Below are 20,865 nucleotides of genomic sequence, written 5' to 3'. Positions count from 1 at the left end.
CTCTGGATATTCCTAATATTCATCCTAGCCACTAATTCTAGGTCTTGCCATGTTCTTAATATCATTGATTCACTGGAGTGGTGAGTTCCACGGGGAAATCATTGTTTTGCATATAAAAACATTTTTCTTTTTAATTTCTTTTAATGTCTTTATGCCCTAGTGTTGAGAAGGGGAGGCAAAATTTCCCAAGCTGCCTTCTCCAGGCCATTTGTTACCTGCTAAATGCTGATAGTCCCGTGCCATCTGTCTCTTTTTTTTTTTTTTTAGGTAATCAGTCCTCACCTTTTCAGCCTCTGCTCATCAAATCTGTTCTTTTGAAGCCAGAACATTTTTTTACTTTATATCCTTAAATTCCTATTGATTTTGCATTTTCTCTCTGCCATGGCGTGTGCCAGGCGCGTTCCAGGTGAGTCTCACCAATGTTTAGCTCAAAAGTTTTTGATATTTTGCCTAGTTCACCCTTCTGACCATTACACATTTCAACCTACACCTGCTTTATGGACCAAAGACAAGCATTGAGCAGATTTTTCTATATCTCTGTGTGGGTTATGCTATTTGTTTATAACTTCTCAAGTGATATACAGATAGATGCTAATTTTTAAGTGCTTTCCAAATGAGTGGAATATGATTTTCCTGATTCGTATATAATTTGTGTCAAAAGAAGGAATTGCAGTAATTTTCCAAATGAATTGCCTATATTGTTACAGCATATTTTATAGGTGCTCGGCGTGTCCTTTCATCATATAGAATTTAAAGTGATTGCGAAGAGGTGGAGACTAGTGTTTGAGCATAAATGAAACACATTCAAACATAACAGCCATGTTAAATATTCTCTTTTCCTTTCACATTATGAAGCACTTTGAAAATTCCTTCTGATTTTTATCACCTTCTGACATCTTCCTAAAATGCTGTGAGGATTGACTTTCTCTAGGCTTTTGTGTTAGTAAACTTTTTATTTTGTAAAGTTTTGTCTCAAAATACTTCAGGTAAGACTGTGCCAGACATGAATTCTGTTATTTTTTTGCACTGGTGTTCAGATTTGTCTTTTTTTGAACTTAGGATGCCCTGATGAAACTGGAAATTAAAGTCAAGAGACCTCCATCTCTAGAGCTGCAGCAGTTCTCAGAGCTTCTTGCATGGAGCAGAAGAGCCCAAAGTCAGTGCTAGAAGCAGGGTAAAGCACATAACAAAATCAGAAAAGACCTTCAAAGGCAAGAGGAGGGCAGGAATAGCACAACGTTTTGGAGATGACAACATTGTATTTAGTTGTCTGGATGTAGAAAATTTAAAAGTGTCACTGCTCATCTGTCTACATGCTTGACAAATAGAAGAGACACACAAAGGGACTAAACCTACCCACCAGGCTGATTTTCCTCTTGACCCACTGGTCACCTTCCCAACTCTGCAAGCACAGCTTCCCATCTCTTTAGGTAAGGAACATCCACCCCATTTGGCAGTAGCTTTGGTATGTCAGATGTACCAGGGAGAGGTGACCACTCCTTTTCCATGCTGACACCTTCCAGGGATGCCAGAGCTGAAATGTTTGCTATTTTGGATTACCCTGAGGCAAATGCAAATTTGGGCTTAGTTAGTAAAACCTCTGCTTCTTTTTTCTGCAGATATTGCAATTACATTTAAAGAAGAGAAAATATAAATGATGTCATTATACACGGATACACTAAGCTTTAATAGACACAAACCCCTATGTGATGCAACAGGCAATTCTTTCATTATTTAGATGGACCTGTTGGCTATTTACATTTAATTTGTTCTTTTCCTGGTAGACAGTAATTAACCCAAGCAGCCTTGCCAACCAAGTAGTGAGGACTTTGTACTGGAGCAGAGCAAATTAAACTTTGATGTGATGATGATGACTGCCAGCTACTTAAAGGTGAATCATAAAGGCTTTAAAAACCCTGTTTGCAAGATTCTCAAATGTGAACAGAAGCCTTTGGCTTTAAATGGTAATTAGCACTGTAGTTAAACAGAATTTGAAATTAAAATGAGGACCCACACATTTTCCTGGAAGTGGATCTTCACTTCTCTGGCCAAGATGACAATTTCATAATAAACCTGCTGGAGTTTGAATAACTGTTTATCCCAGCCCAGTATTTTTCATGCCTGGGGAGTAAATCCTCCAGTTGCATTAGTCTTTGGTCTTTTAGGTCCAGCTGCTCACTTCATCTGAGCAGCAGCCCGTGGTGCACAGTGATTCCTTGCTTCATGCTTACGGGCTCTGCAGAACTGGGTCCAGTCTGGTGAATTTTCAAGAGCAACTTAAGAGCCTGTCCCACCTTTGCACAGCCAAGCACCCTACGGGCTTAAACCTAAAACATTCAGCCTATCAGACACATTGCAGAGAAATGACACTTTGACCGCATGATTCCTGGCCTCCTGTCTATGCTGCAACCCCTTCAGATGCCCTCAAAGGCAGGATTACTGATGGGTATGGACCGAGGCTCCCGATAAAGCAAACGGAGCCATCAGTAGTCACAGAGTTGCCACAAATAAGAGGCCTACATGTGGATATTTTACTTATTTTGGGTTTTCTGAGAGCAGCACTGCAGTAAGACCCAGATGCTGTTGCTCTGTCCCTGTGTAGGACCCACAGGGTTTGCAGATTTCTGAGTGGAAACCTCCTGCTCCTGCAGCCTGACTTGGGTTAGCCAAGCAGGTAATCTAAATAGACGTCATTACTAACAAGGTTATGTATAAAGTGACAGTTCGCACACTCTGCGAGTCTTCTATGAATACTGCTGCCTTTGCTGTGCCACAAATATGTACTTCACAGTTTAATGAGTGATAGCTGAGACTGGTGGAGTAGACAGCACAGTCAGCTGGGAGACGGTTTCTTAATCTCCAGTGTGTGTTGTAATTTCCTTTGGGGCTCGCAGTCTTTAATATTATCTGGGATGATAATAGCATCTGAGAATGTTTTTAGTATTCCTTTGTTATTCTGATAGCATTATGACTATGTTGCTTTTTCTTGTTCACCGCTTCCTATTCAAAACTTTATGCTGAAGCCAGTTTGGAATTAATACTGTGCTTATTTCTTGAAACTTTCACTAAGATTCTGCCAGAATCTGTTCAGATAGTTGTTGTTCCTTCCAATGCGTTTATCACCTGAAGATCCAGTCCTGCAAGTATTTCTGCACGCACTGGGCTGTGTTTTGGGGTTTGGAAACCAAGTGCTAAAGTTCAGTCCTAAGCGCAGAAGAAATGATGCCCCGTGGTGGAGCTTCAGACCCCAAAGGAACTCATTGACCAAAGTGGCTGCCACAGCAGTGTTGAGTCCAGAAAGAAAACTGGAACCGAGATCCTTGATTAAAAAGTAGCCAGCTTTAGGAACAGTGGCAGCCAACAAGGCTTCACTGAGGGCAAATTGTGCCTGACAAATTGGGTGGCCTTTTACAACAGGGTTACAGCGTTGGTGGATAAGGGAAGAGCAACTGACATCATCTACTGGGACTTGTGCAAAGCATCTGACGCTGTCCTGCATGACACCCTTGTCTCTAAATTGGAGAGACATAGATTTGATGGATGGAGCACTCGGTGGATAATGAATTGGCTGGATGGTCACACTCAAAGAGTTGTGGTCAACAGCTCAATGTCCAAGTGGAGAGTGGTGACGAGTAGTGTTCTCAGGGGTCGGGGTTGAGGCTGGTGCTGTTTAACATCTTTGGTGACATGGACAGTGGGATTGAGGCACCCTCAGCAAGTTCCCCCCTGACACCGAGCTGTGTGGTGCGGTGACACGCTGGAGGGAAGGGATGTGCCATCCAGAGGGACCTGGACAGGCTGGAGAGGGGGGACCTGCAAACCTCATGGAGTTCAACAAGGCCAAGGGCAAGGTCCTGCCTGTGGGTTGGGCAAATCCCAAGCACAAATCCAGGCTGGATGAGGAGTGGATGGAGAGCAGCCCCAAGGAGAAGGGCTGGGGGTGTTAGTGGGTGTGGAAAACTGACCATGAGCCAGCAATGTGCTCTCACAGCCCAGAAAGCCACCGGTGTGCTGGGCTGCACCCAGAGCAGTGTGGGCAGCAGGGCGAGAGGGTGATTGTCCCCCTCTGCTCCGCTCTCGTCAGACCCCCCCTGCAGTGCTGGGTCCAGCTCTGGGGGCACCAACATCAGAAGGACACGGACCTGCTTGAGCAGGGCCAGAGGAGGCCACAAAGATGCTCGGGGGGCTGGAGCACCCCCCCTGTGAGGACAGGCTGAGAGAGTTGGGGGGTTCAGCTGGAGAAGAGAAGGCTCTGGGGAGACCTTAGAGCGGCCTCCCAGGACTAAAAGGGGCTACAGGAAAGGGGGGGAGAGATGGGATGAGGGGTTTTAAACTGACAGAGGGGAGATTTAGATGAGATGCAAGGAAGAAATTCTTCCCTGTGAGGGTGGTGAGGCCCTGGCACAGGTTGCCCAGAGAAGCTGTGGCTGCCCCCTCCCTGGAAGGGTTCAAGGCCAGGTTGGACGGGGCTTTGGGCAACCTGGGCTAGTGGAAGGTGTCCCTGCCCGTGGCAGAGGGGTTGGAACTGGATGATCTTTAAGGTCTTTCCTAATCCAAACCATTCTGTGATTTTATGACCCATTTGCATTTTTTCCAGTGTACTTTGTAAAAGAGACTTTCTACAAAAAGTAATTCTCAGACTATTTCCCAAAACAGACTTTAAATCTGACAAGTGAAATATACTGAGTGTTATATACCATAAATTTCAGTGATTTACAACATGTGCTCTGGGCTGGCTAGGCTCCAAGAACATTTGAAAAAGATTAAGGAATACAAAAGAATTAACAGCATTATAGGACATAAGAGCTTACTTCTGCCTTGAAGCTGAGGTTTGACATATATCACTAGGATTGGGGGTTTTTTCCTTCTTCTTCCTTGCAGTTCTTGACAGTCAGTAGAGTTTCTGAATTATTTAAACCACCAGAAACAGCACTAGCTGGAGACACCAGTGACCCTAACTTCAACATTTAAAATTTTTCTGCTGCTTACTTTACTCAGGACTCATACTCTGATGAAGGACTGCTCTCCTGCAGTCCATTTTTCAAGTGTGGTTCTCTGTACAACTCTGCATGAGTTTTGCTGAATAACACCAGTGTAAGAGCCTCCTGCATTGCTTCCCTGGGTGCTGCAGTGCCCAGGTGTAGCCATAGACTCAGGATTGCCTTTTCATGGCTCATTTTCCCCATGAGCTTTTGGAAACTGCCTGGAGACATCTCCTCTGCAGCTCCGGTGCTGTGGAACAAAACTTTTTGTTCCCTCATTACTCCCTGAAGTCCTAGCACGCATGCACTGGGGGCTTACTCAGGGGAGAAGCAAACATTTGTTCCCAGCTAATGACTTTTGCCCTTTGGTTGAAATGTCAGAGCTCATTAGTAGGTAGGACCGGGTCTGAGCCCCCAGCCTGCTCCAGGCAGGTGTGATGTTTCCTAGGTGTTGAGTATTTTGGGGAGCTGCTCCCAACAAGCATAATCTGGGGGATCTGCAAAGCAGATCCATGTTTTATAAAAGGGAAATGTTTGCTAATCCCAGAGAAAGCATCACTGCACCAGACCGTTTTCACATGTTCTTTACTCATTATATTATTCATCATATTTCAGAAAGAGCAATGCCACAATGAAGGTGAAGCCTTCTTCCACCTCTTCATCAAGAATGATGCTACTCGGTGGACTTCTTTCCACCCATGCTTGGGGGGTCCTGCCTGGATTTGATGGGTGCCAACCGCCTCACTCCAAGAAGGCAGAGTGCCTTTAAGCATTAAACACCCACTAATATTTTCCAGTTACAGCCAAGGCAAACCCCCGTTCAGAAAGATCTAGATTGCAACCACAAAAAGGGTTCACAGAGTTTATTCAACACCTGTGACTACTTCAATCTACTGCTTAAACCACGTGCATTGCAGCTAGAGACCCAGACATTACAAAATAAAACTCTCCTATTATCAGCTCCCCTGATCTAACATCTTCTTTCACACTGCTCTGCTTTATGATGTCTGCTCTAAGGTCTGTATTTAGTGTTCATCATTGTAGTCTAGCAATATCCTCAATTATCCTTTACTTTCACACTAATGATCTTTGGAACTGGCTCTTGGGAGATAAAAATACCAATTTAAATACATTCTTTTTGTCTGTGGCTTTCAGAAAGAAAAGCTTCTTTGCAGTTTTAGTGACTTGCCCCACACACACACTTGAATCAACTTATGGATTTTTTTTTTTTTGCCTCAGGAGTTCATAACAACTGTAATTCTTGGTTTTAAATACAGATTTCCTTAAAGGTGAAGATAATTTAAAATGTCTATCCAAGGTCCAGGGGATGAAATTACTTGCAAACAAACAATAAGTGAGAATTGTATTTATCTCGGGATATCTGAGAACTGTGATTATCTCCCACACACACGACTTTTATTCCATCTCCAGTGTGCTTTTGCTTAGAACAAAAGTGTTGCACTTTTAATTACCACTTGTAGCCTCCTGTCCTCATCTTTTACTGGATGTATAATAATTTAACTAATTTATATATATACACCTCAAAGCTCTTGCCCCTGCTTTCAATAAGTAAAGCATCCTACCAGAAATTAATTGGGATATTATTTCCTAATTTTTATCTTATTTTCACTTTCACACTTTCATTTTCACCAGTGTAATAACCACTTTATCATAGCTTCTTTCCATTAGGGATTAAACAGTATTTTCCTACTTTGAAAGTAAGTATTAGTTTTTCTAATTGTTTTTCATTGCTCTATTTGAAAATAGAGCACAAGCATAAAATAAGAAATAAAAATGTTTTATTGACTATCCATTCTAATAGAAACAGCATTTACTATTCATAGCAATATTCATAAAATTACTTATCCTAATTCCTCAATCATTCCCTATGCAAATGCTTGGAAAACGGATGAGCTAATTAAAGTAGATGTTAGTGGAACAAGGACATTGGGGCTCACTTTGAGCAAGGGAGAACAGGCAGCTCATTAAAGCTCTGCGTTTTAAGCATAGCTGAGGGAGATGCCTGCTCCCTTCAGGCATCTACAGCGCCTATTCCTAAGGTATCTTCACCACATGGATAATGTGGGCATCAGGAGCACCTGCAATAGCTAAAGAGCTCTTCTGAGCAGCAGAGAGCCTCCCTAAGCATCCCCTGGGCTGCCTACCTTAAAAGAAGTGAGGTTTGATGCCCAATGCAATTACAGATCATTTTGCAACCAGTCTCACAGTCCAAACTAGAGATAGCACTAACAGCACTGGAAAAACCTCAAGTAACGAGTGAAAGAGGAGATATAAACACAGGAGGACAGCAGCCTCTCTAGGTTTGTTCTATAAATTTCTAGAGGTAATCAGAGCCAAGGGAGGAGAAGCATGACAGCTGTTGGTTCAGCATGAATACTCCCCAGCTTTTGTCCTTCTTGCTGAGGACAAAGATGGGTGCAGGAGGGTGACTGGTCACCCATCGCCACGCCCAGCATCACCACCAGCCTGACATCAGGGCTGGTACGGACTGCAAGCATGGCTGGAGACTCCCCAGAAGGACGCACAGAGAAATGGAAATCTAGCTAGTTTCCACCACCAGAAATCCTGATAGATGGCATCTCACCATCAGCCTTTAGATCTTCAGACTGAAGAGACAGCTAAAATAAACCTCCAGAATGACTAGAACATTTCCCAGGGCAGCCCTGTAGCTTTGCTGTTTTGCTTACCAGGAATAGCTGCTCCCATGGAACAGAAACAGCACCCACCTCCACAAGCCTCCAAAAAAAGGCTCCCTCAAAGCCACGTAACAGGTTTTGTAGGTGCTTCAGCCCCAGCTCCTGTGGCTTTTGGCTAACAGATGATTAGGGGATGGTTTTATCACAGGTTGCTAATTAACTCTTTGTGAAGGCAGCTTTTTTATTTCTTCTTGCAGCTGAAGAGACTACAAATAAAATTTTAAATCCAGTGTAAGATTGTCCTCAAACAGTCATCTTGTGAGCCTCAATTCTCTTTTTAGTCAGTGGAGAGAAAACATGCTTAAAGTGTTCTACTTACCCTGTCTACATTGAGATGAGAAGAATTTTGTGATGGGATTTCTCATTCTACTAATTCTAATGGCAAACTAGATGACAAGGTATGGTATATATATATTTGATATGATATATGCATATATGAGGCACCTGGTTTTGATCAGACAAGTCCCACATCTTGTGCTTGATAGTGGAACTTTGATAACATAAATCTTTTGAAGATTGTCCTTCATAGGAACACACTTTAATATAGGATCAGGAGATCTTTAAAGGTGAAAAATTTTGAAAACCAAACATGAAGAAACATGTGATTTACCATAACCCATGATAACTCTTTGGCAGAACTCACCTACCTGTACACACCACTAAACCAAACCAAGAACAGCACGTATTTCTTTCCAGCCTATGGATCACAAAAAAGAAAAGGCAATAGATATTAGAAACTAGTAAAAGTGACATTAAAGCAACCCTAAAATATAAAATTGTGAGGACAACTCAAACAAAAGAATGACCACCTTCATTTCACTGCTGCCTGGGCATTGCATCTGGGAGTTCATCAAAGTGCCTGGAAATGCAGCCTGGAAAGGACTTCCAGCATCTTTCTGAAAGATCACTCAGCTCCTGCAAAGGGATGCTGTCATAGCAAAGAGGAAGGAGTGGGCTGAATGATAAAATATTCAAAATGCCATAGATAATTGAATAGTTAATATGCTCATTTATTCAAGCTCTGTAAGTCTCAAAATAGAATTTTCAAGTGTTTTCATTTTTTCTTCATCAGTTTCATGTAAGCTCCTTCTTGGGCTCAAATACCTGCTAAAGCGAGAGTATTTAAGGGGAGTGAGTGGTTTGCCCAGCCTGTGACCCAGCAACCCTGCCTGCATGGAGCTGCAATCGCAGCCTTCTCCGAGCTGCTGCTCTCCAGCAAAGGTCCGCGCGGTTCGGTGCTCTGTTCGGAGTCAAAGGGATTCATTGCACGTAGCTTCTCAGAGTGAAATTCTTCTGACAGTGATGTGCATAGGTTTCCCGAATTTTATTTCACTTTTGTCTATACATATAAAATCCCCTCTTGCACATGAAGATGAAGTACTGTGCCTTGATGTAGCACTTCCATGTGCAGATGCTGCTCAAACATGCACTCACCAGGCTGCTCCTCACCAGCGTGCACAGTTCCTTAATCTCACATGCCTATTAATGGCAATATAAAGCATAATTGGAATATATTTAGTACTTTGTCACAGAGAAAGATTATCTTAAGGTATCTGAGGCAATGGTCTCTTGTTTTACTTAAATCTTTCTGCTGAATTGAGTGGCAAAAGCTCTGATCTGCAAGGTCTCCAGCCTTGTGGAGCAGCCTAGGAAAGTGCTCTGCAGGCAGTCCTGCTAGGAGCACGAACACACATCACACCCGAGCGTGCCTGCGTCTCTGTTTAAATCCTGACTGCCTCCTGAGGGTTTAACCATTGGAAAAAGGAAATTCTGCTCTAAAACTGAGGCCATTATGCCTTTCCAGAGTGGAGTTACAGCTGAGGCCACGGCTGGGCCCTTTTGCTCATCTCCTCCAGGCTGGCATCCAGCAGTAATGCTGGCACCCCCCAGGGTGCACACCCCCCAGGGATGATGGTGACTACTCTCCTTTCAGCAATCAAGTGTCTGGTTTTGACCAGCCAAAAATTAGGGGGAACTTCTTAATTCTTACAGAAAAGAACATATGCTTGAGGAGCATGCATTCCCTCCCCCTAAAAGCTGTAAGACTGGTGTAAAGCTAAAGTGATTTAACAAAAAGTACACACGTATTCCCTTTTATCTGCCTTCTTCCCCTTGTGACCAATACAGTTTCCATTTGCAGACTTTTCTCTGTCTCACAGCAGAGGCTCAGGCAATAATGTGACTCCAAAAGCCTGAGCTTTGAGGAAGAAAAACATCCCTCCACTTTCCAGGAGACTCCCAGTAACTTGTGAACAGAAGCGAGGCAGAAGGGCTTAGTGCCACTGCACTATTCACGGGCAGGTTAATAGCATTTGGGGACGTATCAGGCTGAGAGCTGTGAGATTCATTTGGCACAAATTCAAAATGGATTTAAGGGCTTATACCAGATAGAGCTGGTGAATGATCCCAGCCTGGGTCCTTCGCACGGGGAAGAATTTCAGCTCTAAAGCCAAATGCCTCCAAAGTGTCGGTCGACTACAAATCTGAGTAGTATTGATGTCTTCAGATGCTGCGGTGCAAACGGAAAGAAGCATTCTCTGCTGTGCTTCCGTAAGAGATTTCCTTCTACCCTGATGGCATAAAGATATGTAGAGGGCCATAAAGGAGGATGGATGAGCTTGAGCAGAAGGCAAGCCCAGCAGAAGGCTATTGGCAAACCCTGCTCGCCGTGCCTCTCCATCTTTCTCTTGCATTGATCGCTGAGGATTGCTAGCTACAGCTTAATGCCCTGGTTAAGAGGTAAAGAGCATTGACTCTGCCGGCAGCGGTGCTCTCCTGGGCTTTGAATTCCTGGAAGAGTTCAGTGCAAGAGAGTTTTGTTGTCTATTCTTCTGTTTGGCAGGTGAAAATTAAACCAGCAGCCTGGGTGTATACCACAGGTCTCCAGGGTCTTTTACTCTTCATACAGGGCTTGTCTGTGAAACAAGTGGCTTGTGTAAAGACATTTTACCCACAGCGTGGAGGAAGGATAGGTTAACCAGCCAGAGAACAAGCCTCTGGGAAGTGTGCCTGGCCCCTCTGCTCAGCCCCATGGCCACCAGTGGCTGCAACCCACCTCTGCCAGGCGAGCACTGAGGATGCCCACAGCATCTGCTCCCAAACCCAGAGTCATCTCCAGATATTGAGGAAAGGTCCCCCCAGGCACCGGCTTAATGAAGGAAAAGTATTTCCATCCACTGGCACAGCTCTGTAGCGTCTCACATGGGAGAAGCCTGTGAGAAGATCGAATCAGATCTTAGGCACTCAAATATGTAAATACAGGCAACGATTTCCCTTGCTGCAGCTTCCCTGCCATTCTTCTGAATTTGTGTGTGTTTGGTGAGACATCAAATCCAATAGGAAAATCTCGTACAACTTGCTCAGGGTAAGAGCAAGGCAACGAAACAACAGGGGCAGCCACAGCCCAACCTTCAGAGCAGGAATTTTGAAGACAAATTTTTGATGTCCTGGAAAAGGGTCTTAATCCCTGCCCAGCTGCGCTCACATGTTCCTCTTTCCACCTCCCCAGTGGGGGCCCAAGCAATGATGCCCAGTGTTCATCCAGCTGGTGAAGCCCTTCGAATTCTCCTTTCCTACAGGCAAATGGAAACAATTTGAAGAGAGAAATTCAAATTTTTTCTCCTTGCTAGCCATCGGGGTTTGAAGGGGGAAGAACTCTCCTACCGTGTAATGAATTATGCCAAAATGATTGCTCAAAAATTGTACAAATAATCCAGATAGTTAATCCTAGAAATGACAAACTGAGTTGCATCCTCCTGTTCAGGATTCATGTTCATGTTTTGCATGGCTGAAGCTATTTGCTGAATTCAGCTTGAATTAGCAAATAGCTTTGACCACTCCATGAATGCATTCTTCTTGGAAATTAAATGATAAATGAAGAAATTAAAAATGTCTAGCTGCACTGAGGAGGTGAGGTTTGTGCTCCAGACTTGAGCAGAGAGCTGCTCTGTGACTGTGGGGTGGTCAGCCTCATTGCAACAGTCATGCAAACTGCTGCTGGCAGGCAGGCTCTGGTGGCTGATGGATATCAGGACAGCACATTTCAGCCTCTTATTTTTATTACATGTATTGTAATTCATAGAATCATGGAATTATAGAATCACAGAATGGTTGGGGTTAGAAAGGACCTTAAAGATCATCTAGTCCCACCCCCCTGCCACGGGCAGGGACACCTTCCACTAGCCCAGGTTGCCCAAAGCCCCGTCCAACCTGGCCTTGAACCCTTCCAGGGAGGGGGCAGCCACAGCTTCTCTGGGCAACCTGTGCCAGGGCCTCACCACCCTCACAGGGAAGAGTTTCTGCCTTACATCTCATCTAAATCTCCCCTCTGTCAGTTTAAAACTTTAAAACCCCTCATCCTATCCCTCTCTCCCTGATCAAGAGTCCCTCCCCCCTTTCCTGTAGCCCCTTTCAGTCCTGGGAGGCCACTCTAAGGTCTCCCTGGAGCCTTCTCTTCTCCAGCTGAACCCCCCCAACTCTCTCAGCCTGTCCTAACAGGGGGGTGCTCCAGCCCCCCGAGCATCTTTGTGGCCTCCTCTGGCCCCGCTCGAGCAGGTCCGTGTCCTTCTGCTGTTGGTGCCCCCAGAGCTGGACCCAGCACTGCAGGGGGGTCTCACGAGAGCGGAGCAGAGGGGGAGAATCCCCCCCTCGCCCTGCTGCCTACACTGCTCTGGATGCATCCTGGGATACAACTGGCAAATCATAGAATATCAGGTTGGAAGGGACCTCAGGGATCATTTGGTCCAACCTTTCTTGGTAAGAGCAAGGTCTAGACAAGCTGACCCATCACCCTGTCCAGCTGAATCTTAAGTGTCCAATGTTAGGGAATCCACCAGTTTCCTGGGGAGATTATTCCAATGGCTAATTGTTCTCACTGTGAAAAATTTTTCTCTTGTGTCCAGTTGGAATCTCCCCAGGAGTAACTTGTACCCGTTACTCCTCCTCTTTTCCATCTGACTCCTTGTAAAAAGGGAGTCTCCATCTTCTTTGTAGCCCTTTAAATACTGGCACATGGGGATAAGGTCTCCCCTCACCCTTCTCTTCTCACAGCTGAACAAACCCAGTTCTCTCAGCCTTTCTTCATATGGCAGGTTTCCCAGTTCCTTGATCATCTTTGAGGCCCTTCTCTGGACCCTCTCCAGCCTGGCCACAGCTTTTTTGTATAGCGGGGACCAAAACTGAACACAGTGTTCCAGGTGTGGCCTGACAAGCACTGAGTAGAGTGGGATAATGACTTCTTTATCTCTGATGGTGATGCCCCTTTTAATGTAACTCAGCATCCCATTGGCTTCCTTTGCTGTTGCAGCTCACAGGTCACTCATGTTGAGCTCATTGTCCCCCAGGACCCCAGGTCCCTGTCCCCAGAGCTGCTCCCCAGCTGGGTAGATCCCAGCCTGGGCTGCACTCCTGGATCATGTTTTCCCAGGTGCAAGACCTGACACTTGGCCTTGTTGAACTTCAGAAGGTCCTTGTTATCCCACTCCTCCAGCCCATCCAGGCCTCCCTTCGGGGTGGGTCTTCCTTCCAAATCGTCCACTACCCCACTCAACTTGGTATCAGCAAACTTCATCAAGGTACACTTGAGCTCATCATCCAGATCACTTATGAAGATATTGAACAGTAATTTCTGTTATTTAGTCCTTGCAGGGAGCAGAGAGCAGACCTATTGTTAATAGGAGCAACTTCCTGAAGACTTTTGCTTGAGTCATGGAAAGAAATGCCTTAATATCAAACTATGATCCTGCTGTGATTTTCAGTGCATATTTAAAGGAAGATTACCAAACCCACACAGAGAGGAAACTGCACCTTCTTTGCCCCAAAAGGCCCAGGTTCAGACACCCTTGGGACACAGGACCCCACAGAGGAACCTTTGCTTCACTCTCTGCCAACACAATACCGAGGAAGATTTGTGTTGTGAACTTTTCATAGAACAAAGATAATGGCTGAATGCTCTGAAACACAAAACAAAAGCAATGCTGGAAGCTTGGCTTCAGACTTTGGACTTTTGTTGCTGCTACTTAATATGGGTTTTTTCTTACATATGCCCTCAGATTCACCAGTCCTGCCTGGACAACAGACCTGGATAGCTCCAACTACTGTGCGCAGGATGGGACAACAACAGGCTTTGGGCACCTCTGTTAAAATCCCTATTTTCTTTTATATCTAACTGGAAATAACCACTCCAATCCTCACTGTTGTCAATGTGATTCCCTTCTAATGAGGGTCTGCTTCCCTTCTTCTTCCTAAACCAGTTTGCAGTGAAAAGTATGTCCCTGATGCCAAGATTTTCAGAGACACTTCTGGCAGTAAGGGATGCAAATCCCCCCGAATTTCACATAACCCCATCAGGCTTCATTGAAAAGCACTGTCTGACACCACCAACGCTGTGATTTGCATGGTAACACCCAACGTGGTGCTCTTCAATCCACTGGCCAAATGGAAACACTTTTTAAAAGAAATAAGCATCTCAAGGATGATCTATATCTGTAGATCGCATGAAATTTAGAGATCAGGTAGAAAAACCTATGTCAATAACCACACTGGGAAAACAGAGACAAAATTGTTACATATGCTTAGAAATTGTGTGATTTCTTACCTGAGATTTTACCTGGGAGCCACCAGCTGGAGAACGAGACACATATGAACTGGCTGATCAGTATCAGTCTGCTTCAGACTAATCATCAGACTGTTTTTTCTTGCCACTGTCATGGGGAATACAAGATCTTGGATCTCTATTTGATCGGGATAGTTGTACAGGAAATCAACCATTACAAATCCTCCTGCTCATAGATGAGAATGATGACCGAGATGTCTATTACTGTTCAGTGCTCATGGTCCCGTTTTACTATTATGCTCTAAGAACAGTAGAAACGTACAGGTCTTGTCCTGAACTTCTTACTGTCTTAATGTACAACACAAGAGAGCAAGAGCATACCAAGAACTGGTGGGAAAAGGAAAAGACAGGTCATTAATAATATTAATAACTTGGGAATAGACATAAGTGTCCTCCAAAGTTTGTGCTGATGTACTACAGTGCTTTCTTTCTGACTTCAATGATATTTTCTTCAGAGCTTTGTACCCCTGGGTGGATCCAGGCATACTTCTGAGTACTCTGAATAATAATAGCTAATAATAGCCAGATTGAAAAGCTATGAAAAAGGGGGAAAGCAGTTCATTGTGTTCACTCTTCATCAGGTATTATTAGAATATGCCATTGATAATGCAAGAAAAGATCTTCAACTACAGAAAAGATGAAACAAATCTGGATGTGGAAAGGATAAGCATAATATCAAATTCTTACAGTGTGCTGCAGCCTCATACAACACCACAGTAAGGAACACCTGGAAACTGGCTCTGCTTTAAGACTACAGAAAACAACATTGGTGCCACCTCCAGCACACTGAAGGAGGCCTGGACTCACGCCTTAGTGTTGCTAAGACCTGCATTAGCATTTGCTTTCCAGGTTACTGAAGGGAAATAATAGCCATGGCAGGACTCAGAAACAGGCACTTCTGGAGGCTTTACCAGCCATCTCCATTAAGAAATGTGCCTGTAGCTGTGCCGATCTTTGTTCAGTAAAAGGGGAGGGGGCTGTTGGATGGTGATGTTCTTGGCAGTCCCCAAAAGTCACCATTCCACAGAGACAGTCATTGGACAGGCACACCATAATGTAGCCGATTTCATGAAAAAGATGGTTATTACACCTTCCATGAGACTGACAACCAGGACTACGCAAAGCAGGGATTTACAGCATGTGAGTGCTCACATCTCATTCCAAAATACTGTTTAACATCTTTGTTGGTGACATGGACCGTGGGATCGAGGGACCCTCGGCAAGTTCCCCGCTGACACCGAGCTGTGTGGTGCGGTGACACGCTGAGGGAAGGGATGTGCCATCCAGAGGGACCTGGACAGGCTGGAGAGGGGGGACCTGCAAACCTCATGGAGTTCAACAAGGCCAAGGGCAAGGTCCTGCCCATGGGTCAGGGCAATCCCAAGCACAAATCCAGGCTGGGCGAGGAGTGGCTGGAGAGCAGCCCCAAGGAGAAGGGCTTGGGGGTGTTAGTGGGTGGAAAACTGACTGTGAGCCAGCAACGTGCGCTGACAGCCCAGAAAGCCACTGGTGTGCTGGGCTGCATCCAGAGCAGTGTGGGCAGGAGGGCGAGGGGGGGATTCTCCCCCTCTGCTCCACTCTTGTCAGATCCTCCCTGCAGTGCTGGGTCCAGCTCTGGGGACACCAACATCAGAAGGACACGGACCTGCTCGGGCAGGGCCAGAGGAGGCCATGAAGATGCTCGGGGGGCTGGAGCACCCCCCTGTGAGGACAGGCTGAGAGAGTTGTGGGGTTCAGCTGGAGAAGAGAAGGCTCCAGGGAGACCTTAGAGCAGCCTCCCAGGAGTTAAAGGGGCTACAGGAAAGGGGGGAGGGACGCTTGATCAGGGAGAGAGGGATAGGATGAGGGGTTTTAAAGTTTTAAACTGACAGAGGGGAGATTTAGATGAGATGTAAGGCAGAAATTCTTCCCTGTGAGGGTGGTGAGGCCCTGGCACAGGTTGCCCAGAGAAGCTGTGGCTGCCCCCTCCCTGGAAGGGTTCAAGGCCAGGTTGGACGGGGCTTTGGGCAACCTGGGCTAGTGGAAGGTGTCCCTGCCCATGGCAGGGGGGTTGGAACTAGGTGATCTTTAAGGTCTTTTCTAATCCAAACCATTCTGTGATGATTATATGATGATAAAAGCCTGACATTTCCTCAAGCCCCATGATTTTAGACATATCCCAGGATCTTTCCCTTCACAGAGCTGTGCTACATGCTGATGAGTCAATCTGTTGCATTGGATGTCATTGGAGAAGGACAGAGATAATGCTCCCATTGTCCTGTGTAGAGAGCTGGAGAGGAAATGTCAGCCAACGGCATATGCGGGGTATGAGCTTGCAGGCACTGCAGCCGTGCGGGGACCAGACGGGCTTGGGCATCTGCTTGCAAAGATGAGGCCAGGCAGAAATGAATCCTGGCAGATGGCTGGATGGGGTGCTCCATGCTCTCCTTGTGTGATGGCCTTGTCAGCCACACTGAAGCATGGAGCAGAGTCTGGGACACTAAGAAATGAAGCAGCTCAGTACTAGGAATGCATTGCTCCTGCCATGCACAAAATGGCTCAATTATTTATCATTCATGTTCTAAGGTTGAGCAAAAATATGTGTGCTACAGCACTGTTTAGCTTACAAAAAATTGTTTTCTTGAGTGACACATTGAAAGTCATGATTTATCAATCATGTACAAGGTAGAGATTTTACAGTTGGTTGTAGCAGCTTCCTCCTGTAAAACACATTCCAAGGGAAAATGATTGGCTCTGCCATGGTCTGTGGGAAAAGTGATAGACTAAGATCACTCTGTTCCTTTGATTGTGCTTTTAGCTCCTCACTGTCTTTCCAAGTTTATTTCACACTTTCTGTGTCTGGATCCCCTGTATACAAAGCAGCATGTTGTAAATATTTTAAAACATTTATCCATGTTTTCTTCTGCACTTATTTTCAAAATCTTCCTCTTGGTGTCTTGCCTAGCAGTGATCTAAGTGACTACACAAACCTTTCATACCTAAAATAGTATATCAAGGCAACACCTTGGGAGCAGTCAGTAACTGAGATTGTGAAAATACGAAGCTTAACAAGTAAAGTCTCCTTGAATAACTGATTCTAACATGGAATAAAAAGAAAGCAGAGTGATCCATGTTCAAGAAGGCAGCACTGTGAGAAGTCTGTGTGGTGATGGAAAACTGGACTGATTGCAGAAATGACAGAGAAATCTAATGCTCTGTTTGCATTCATATTGCCAAGAGCCAAGAGTATTTTTCTGGACCTTTGGACCTTTGTTTTAAGGAGTTTTTCTTTGCTTTTGATATATTTTTGCGTACAGATAAAAGAATTAACAATGTCAAGAATATGATGAACGTTTTCTAGTGTACTGTGTGCATCCCATCAGGTTCTTATTTCTTGCAGATAGTTTTTAAGGAGAAGAACATGTAGATTTTCTGGCTTTCACAATTTTTTTTTCCAAATCTGACCATACATGGTCAGTAAGGGATCTTTATATCCACAGGAGAGCTTATACCAAATACTGCTCTGACGTTTATCAGGTGGTTCAAGGAGGACAAGTCGTATCACAGTTGTAGCACTATCACCAAACCTACCTAGGAACTTAAGTGGCTTCCTCTGTGTGAGGACTTCACCACCATGGATGGATTATCTCACAGTAGGAGCCCAAGATACATCCCTGTGGTATTGACACCTGTCTACAACTGAAAAAAAAAGAAAAAACCCACAAATTAGAAAATGTTCTAATTGTCTGACTTCGTGAGTAACACAGCCATTGGGTCTTTCTTGCTTTATTTCCTATGTGAATACAGTGTATTATTCAGTAAATGCTGTAGTCTCATTTTAGAAATTTGCAGTGATGGGGAATCCAACAAAACTCTTGTGAAATTGTTCCAGGATTAATTACATCACTGCTTAAAAGTTGTGCCATATTTCTGAATCTGCCTTATTTATTTTTGAGCTATTGGAATAAACAGAACAACTCTTCCACAGAAATTCAACAAATATCCAACATGAAGGGATGGCATACATTCTTTATTCCTCAATGACTGAGAATTTATTAGGCTGTATGTTTGTTTTTATCTTTTTTAATAATCATTTCAATAGCCACTCATTAGCTGTTTTAATAATCATTTCAATAGCCACTCACCCTGTTCTCTTTGTAATTTTCTACTCTCCTAATTAACGTCATCTGCAGTCTTAATTAGTGAGAATTTTCGGTTATTGTTTCAAATATTAACATAGTTAAGATGGAATATTAAAGGTATCATCTAGATAATAACTTCCTGACAGCTAGAAAGGCTTTAATTCACATAGTAACTGCCATGCCAACTATGCATCATCCTAGTCATTGATCTGAAGGTCAGGTGGTACCAAATGATTTATGGAAATCTAAGGATACATCAATATAAACCGTGGTATGAACAGAGCTAGCTTAGATATTTCTAGCAAGGTAGCCACAGAAGCTATAAAGCTTATCAAATAGGCTGGCTCCACATTCAGATCATTATCCTCTCAATTTTTAATAGTCTAGCTACTGCTAAAATATAGTTGGAAAGAACAAATTGCACGATACAGTATAAGATTAGCTAGTTATCGCTTAGGTGATTTTTTTCACATTAATGAAAAATCACCTAAAACTGCTGCTGTCTGAGGACTGGGAGGGGACAGGACTGAAGGTGATGGTAGGTGAACAAAGTGTGCAAGGTCACAATGGCAGACCATTCATACGGAGACAATTTAAAGTTGACAACCCAAACTATGATGCTACCCATCTGTTCATCCAGCTAACATCCTTGTCAAGTCAGGATGACTCACTGAAAATAAAGAAAAACCTGAATTTTTGAAATATTTATAATTCTCAAGCCAATGCAAATCAGGATACTCGCTATACTCAGACCTTACACTTCAGAAATATCCCCACATATCAAACTTATATCCATCAGGTAATTCTGGTGATTCTGGATGTAAACAAGAATCCGGTGTGCTCATGTTTTCTCTCTGTGGAGTACTCATTTCTTCAGCCACCACAGCTGAAAGATTTGGAAGTTACTTCTGTAAACCTCTCCAAACTTCATGAGAGAAGAAGAAAGACGTAAAAACTAATTGATGCCAAAGCACGGCCCAGAAGCCCCTAACCACGATGAGCCCAGAGCTGAGATAATGGCAGATTTTAGACACTGGTGATGCAACCCTCTCCCAGGAGATGTCTTGGTAATATTATTATGTCCTCTGCAATAAATGAAGGCAAGCATGATGCCCATGGGCTCCGGAGTCCTACTTCTGAGACGTTAAGTGTTCCCTGTGTGACTGCAAGCAGTTTGTTTGCACTATGTGTTGTGTCTTGACCACAGAGGAAGGGACTAACAAGATGTTCTTTAGCTGATACCTTGGGGTGAATTGAGGTGAAACAACACCAAATGGTCAAACTTAATACAAATTTATTGATTATACATTTGAATCACTTGAGGAGTTAATTTTCTGGCAATAAAACAAAACAACTACCCTTTGTGCCTGAGGTTATTAAGAGGAATGAAAGGAAAGAAAGAAAGGAAAATGAGAGGGAGAGTGTTCACCACTCTGGGATCCAGCAATGTCCTGCACGGTTGGATCTTCCGAGGGTGGTGGGTGCACACAGAGCAATGCAAAACCTGGGTATTTAAGCACAAAAGTCTCCGCCCTATCTCCTCTCTCATGTTATCATAGGGAGGAGGTGTCATTGTGAAAACGATCAGGTGCCAAGATTCTCACATCACACACTCGGTTCATGTTCCAAGATGCCTGGCTAGGCCCAAATCAAACTGGGGGGGGGGGGGGGGGTCATGGGATGGCCCCAGTGTTCCCAAGGAAATTGTGTGCCATAAGGCTATATCTTGATTCCACGTAGCCAGTTTTTGCCAGCACGGTATCCTGTTGTCGAGGGCAGGATCCGGGTTGCTGTAGCAAGCAGAGTCTGTTTAAGACAATGAAGCTCTTACACAGCTCCCACACCATGGAGGTGTGTGAAGTTGCAGGCATTTCTTAGTCTCCTTCATAAGGAAAGTCCTGCCCTACGATTCAGACACGCGATCCATCCGCCATGCACAGCCCCACCACGTGTCTTGCCCTTTGCTAAGGTAAAGCAGACACAGGGAATGTCCTCCCATCTGATCAGTGTCAGGTTTTTTCCTGCAGTTGTCCCCCTCCTGTTTTCAAACTGACCAGTGTAAAAGCTCTGTTCTCAGTAATACATGGATCCAGGGGTGTTTTCTTAGTAGGAGGTATCTTCTGCCTATAATAACAGCTGAAAGGCAGTCTTTTTCATCCCTTGCCAGTCATTGTGGCGCTGTTTATGTGTAGCATAGTTCATGTGGGTATGCAATAGTCCCAGCATGGATATATTGACTGCTTCTTTCTAAAAACAAAAGGACAAGATTCTTAATTGAAATAGATCCACTGAGTCAAAGGAGGTGATGTGATCCACCCTATGACAGTTTTCACCAGGGTGAAATGGTTAGAATTGGAGTGAAAAGGACCTGAAAAAACTCAGGTGTCTCTCATCTTAGTTGTGGATTGCAGACTCTATGGGACAGGGACCAG

General features: G+C 44.4%; 1 long non-coding RNA gene across 1 annotated transcript in view; it reads left to right on the top strand.

Moving 5' to 3' along the window:
* Nucleotides 1-20,865, top strand: part of LOC141942310 (uncharacterized) — a 43,660-nt gene that overhangs the window by 4,101 nt on the left and 18,694 nt on the right. The window lies entirely within an intron of this gene.

Source organism: Strix uralensis, chromosome 4, assembly GCF_047716275.1.
Source record: "Strix uralensis isolate ZFMK-TIS-50842 chromosome 4, bStrUra1, whole genome shotgun sequence".
Classification (NCBI taxonomy): Eukaryota; Metazoa; Chordata; class Aves; order Strigiformes; family Strigidae; genus Strix; species Strix uralensis.
This window is presented reverse-complemented; position numbering and strand designations above follow the sequence as displayed.